The sequence below is a fragment of the Geospiza fortis genome, unplaced genomic scaffold, assembly GCF_000277835.1.
Source record: "Geospiza fortis unplaced genomic scaffold, GeoFor_1.0 scaffold55, whole genome shotgun sequence".
Lineage (NCBI taxonomy): Eukaryota > Metazoa > Chordata > Aves > Passeriformes > Thraupidae > Geospiza > Geospiza fortis.
Genome location: NW_005054308.1, coordinates 1,752,191 through 1,756,982, shown reverse-complemented (window position 1 = coordinate 1,756,982; position 4,792 = coordinate 1,752,191).

Sequence of the window (4,792 nt, the reverse complement as noted above, 5' to 3'; positions counted from 1 at the left end):
GGGCGGGTGCGAGCTGGGAGCGGTGCCCGCCCGTTCGGGGATCCCCGCCCCGGTCCGGGTGCCGCCGGCTCCTGCACCCCCGGGCTGGGTCCTGTGAGCTCTCGGTGGAGCTCTGCAAGTCTGACCTTCGCATTTATTTATCTCTGGAAAGCAGTAATATACTGGCATGCGTGTTCTAGAGAAGCTGTGGGTGCCTGTTCAAGGCCAGGTTGGGACTTGGAGCAGCTTGGTCTGGTTCCATGGCTGGGTGTGGACTGAACGACCTTTAGGGTCCTGATAACGCACGCTATTCTGGGGTTCTGGGATTCTGTTCGGGGGTTTCTTTGGTGCGTGTCCCAAAGTGCTGGGGAGCAGCTGGTCAATGCTCAGTTTATCCCACAGCAAGGTCCTATCTTCAGGTTTTCAGTTGCTTACAATTCTGCCAGCTTTAGTTGTTTGAGATGAAAGTGTTGTGGCCTGGGTGACTGCCTCAGCTTTCTGTGTTCGTTTATTTTCTTCCATCCAAGAGGGAGGCAAGGACTGCCCCTTGGCTCTCAGATGGCCGTAGTTCTGGTGACCTTTCCTTGGAGCAGCACTGCCTGCCCAACCTCCTTCTCAACTCCAGCAAGGAATTCATATCTGGGAAGGGGCAACAGATTTTGTAAAGATCTCTTGCCCAAGTATAAGCTGATTTGCACAAATTATAATAAACTGTAAATTTAATTTCTTTCTGTTCTATCTCAAGTTGGGTATTGATTGTAGCTCTGGTACAGATTGCTGCTGGTGGAGCCAGAGTGTGAAGAAAAGGTCAGGAACCTGAAGGGGGTGAGGCATAATGTGGGTTTAGCAGTCGCTGCTGGGATAAGGGGCTAATGTTGAGGTTGGACTAAGACTACACTGTAAGTTGCTGAGGCTGGAGACCAGTGAGGACCGAGTGCTTTACCCTTGCCTTGGCAAATGAAATTCAGTTTGCCCCTCTAGCAACAGCTGTGATCAATAATAAATGCAAAAGCCAATAACTGTATTGCCATTTATAACAAGAGGAAACCTGGAGGGGGGTTATTTCTAGAAGAGAGATGCGGAAGAGGGGTTTGCAGGAGAGCAGAAGTGCGCTGGGTCTGGTAGAGAAACTGCAGGTGGATTTGATTGAAGAAACAGGCAAAGGAGATGTGAGGTGTCCTCCCCTGAGGGGCAGTTAAGCTGCTGCTGAAAGTGCTCCATTACTTCGGAGGAGTTTGAGTCAGTCCCCTTTGCCTTATAGAGCCTTTGCTTTTATTTTAGCACAATATGTCTACAACTTGTGCTGCCCAAGTGAACCTCTCCCAGCTGAAACCGCGTCCCTGGAGAAAAGGGAACGCCTGGTGTGACTTTATTGCCTTTCGTTGTTGTGGTGAAGAGCCTCAGGGCAGCCTCTCCTCTCCCTTTACCTCTGGCAGCTGATGGGAGGGACGCTCTTGGAGAGAAGGTGGTTTCATGGGTGAGATGTTTTTGTTCTAAGCGAACCCTGCTTAAGGAGGTTTATACACTAGTTATACAACTTAAATGGTGCTCGTCTCCTATACAATTAACACGGTGATTAAACTGGATAAAGCCCACTTAACTGGCTTTCCCTTACAAACACCTTATTTTCCGTTAGCAAATTAGCACGACTGAAGGGCTGCAAAACCAGTTTTCTCTGAGTGTTACAGGGAAGGGATCGTCTTGAATAACATAGCACTGTGCTGAGTGGGTCAGAGGCGGCTGCTGACCCCTACACAGGGCTCAGGCTCCACAGATGAAACAGCTTTTGCACCATCTGATGGTGGAAGGTGCAGAACAAGAAGATTTGGAGGTGACAAACTCTAAACCTCTGCCCTCTTTTCTCTGGGTTTCCCATAAGAGTTTTTGAAAGGCATTTGTTATATTCTGGCTACCTAAAGCATTTACCTGGTGACCTCCATGTCCTGCAAACTTAAAAAATGGCCTTCCTGGGGACAATTGAAAGAATGCTTCTTCCTGGGAAATGTGGGCTGTGAGCCTTGGAAATTAAAGATGCCCAGGTCCTGGGCTCATCCTGCCCCAGTCCTGAGGGACAGGCTGCATGGTCCTGCCAGCACCGGCCTGGGGGCCCGGGCAGCCTGCTAATCACCTGCCTGTCATTAGAGGCAGTGACACCTGCTGATGGGAGGAACTGAACTGGCCTTTCTGGAAGCTTGACATCGATTTTAACACGGTGTCAATGTGCCTTTAATTTATTCGACTGTCACTATCTGTCCCTGTCTGGCAAGGCTTTTCACAAGCCCGTGAAAAGCTGCAGGAATGTTTGTCCTCAGGAGCCCAAATCCAGCTGCCATCCTTTCTTTGTTGAGGGGTGGTGTAATACTGTCATGGCATGAGGTTAGTGATGACGGAAGTGACTGGAGCTGATAAAGCTGAACTGGTTCTATGCCCCTGTAAGACACGGGTAACTGCAAGCTCCAGGGAAAGAACAGCAGGCAGACATTATAATTCCAAACGAGCTGTTTGCATGGGGCAATGTTCCTTTCCTGGGAGCGTTGCCACCTCTGCCAGCAGCGCCAGTGGAGGATGGACCAGTTCCCCCAGCCCTGTTGGATCTCAGGCAATGCCGTGGCTGCTGCTCCCTCGAGGGAGTTTAACTGAGCAGTGGAGAAATCAGCTGTTTGTTTGTGCTGAGATAATGCAATGGGCAACGGATAAGATACAGAAACTGATTGTCTTATCTGCTCAACCCTTGGAGTTCAGCCTCTGGGAGGAGCCAGAGTGGGTGGCAGAGGAGGAGCCTGATCAGGGGGAGCCCTGCTCGATTTCTCCTCTTCCCTACCATACACCCATTTTCTCATCCTGATATTTTTCCCTCCCTTAGAGGAAAGAAAAGGCTAAAAGCCTTCTGAGGAGGGCAGTAAGCCTGGCAGCAGCCATTCCATTCTGAAAGTTGCTTTTCTGAAACAACAAACAGCATTGCATAAAATAGCTGGTGCTTCCCATGCAGCTGTTGCATCATCTTTCTCTGGGCAATAAAATTGTAGTTTGGGACAGCCTGGTGATAACAAGCATCAATACGGGAGGTCCCTTGGCAGAGGAAGGAGCTGGCTTCAGCAGAGCTTTAATTTATACCAAATACACAGTGCAAATAAAAGCATCTCGTGGTGGGCAGAAATCAAGGCAGTGACTGTCCCCTGAGCTGGGTACTGGTGAGGCCACACCCCAAACCCTGGCTTCAGTTTTGGGCCCCTTGTGACAAGAGAGATATTGAGGGGCTGAAGTGTGTCCAGAGGAGGGCAGCAGAGCTGAGGAAGGGTCTGGAGCACAGGACGGATGAGGAGCAGCTGAGGGAGCTGGGGTCACACAGCCTGGACAAAAGGAGGCTCTGGGGGGACCTTGTCACTCTCCAGCACTCCCTGGCAGCATCAGGAGCCACGTAGGGATCAGTCTCTGCTCGCAGATAATGTGATAGTACAAGAGGTCTTTGCTCACAGATAATGTGTGATAGAACAAGAGGAAAGAGCCTCAAACTTGTTGGGGTTTGGGTTGGATATGAGGAGGAAAGTCTTCCCAGGAAGGGCTGTCAAGCCCCTGCCCTTGTCCCTGGCACAGACCCCTCCCTCCTGCACACACAGCACAGGGAGCAGCCCTGTTCACAGTGTGGGGTCACAGCTGCTGCTTCAGGCACTGGCAGCCCGGATGAGTGTCACAGCTGGGAAATTACTTTGATTTTTGCACATGGGTTTGAGTGGTGAGGCATCCCTTCCCTCTTTCCTGGTTGGGTGTAGCCTCAAGGAGATGGAGAAGAGTCCTGGTTTCACCCTGGTGGGGAGGAGCTTTGCCGCTGCAGCACAGCCCTCCCTGTGGCTTCCTCTGCAGGAAGCACTCAAGATGACCCACAAGGTTTCCGACTTTCCTCCTTTCTTTTGAGAGAAAAACATTCCCTAAGTGCTTTTCCTCCTGTTCAGCAAATTACTTAAATTGTTGATTCTTAGCCCATTTTAAATGAGGTTTTGAGTTCTGCCCTGGATACAGCATTCAGTGCCTGCTCCAGCAAAACCAGGCTCGTGACCTTGGTTGCGGGAATTGCATGATTAGCTCAGAGTTGGTTTGTTGTCTGAGGAGAATGGAGGATGCTGTCTCCCAGCATAAACAGAATTGAGACAGTTTTAGGAAAAAAAGTATATCTATTTATTGAAGTACATCTTCCTCTGTAATTTATTTTGTCTGTTGTCCTTTGTTTACAACTAAGAACTTATATGGAGAAAGAGACAAAAAAGACAATGTGAGTGTTCAGTGATAGGATATTTCTCTTTTACAGTCATCAAACCTGCTTGATAATGTCTGTTCTTTTGCCTTGGAAACATCATGGGAAAAAGAAAAAAAAAATCCCAGGTGGCAAACACTATTTTTTAGGCAAGTAATACAGATGGAGTATAGATAAGCTTTTGGATTGGGAGTTGTGTCTGTAACTGTTGCTCACTCTACACTGTGGGCTGAAGAATCCTAGTCCTGGGTCTCCCTGTCAAGGCAGAGGTACCCTGTCCCCTTCTCCCAGTGCCTTGCTTTCCATGAGAGGGCATTTGGGCTGGACTGGAGCATCCAGCTCTTATCCAGCTCTGTGTCTCTTCACTGGAGACACAGAGCCAGGCTTGCTAGACCACCTTGTAAAGTCACTCAGAGTCAGGGCTGGATGACTTGGCAGCCTTGCAGCTGTGTTTCTGCCCCTGGGCATGTCTGGGATGAGTTCTGCCTTCCCAGTGTGCTGCGCTGGCCCCACCACTGGAGCCAGACTGGTGCTGCTGGTGCAGGTTGCGTGCTGGTGTCAGCT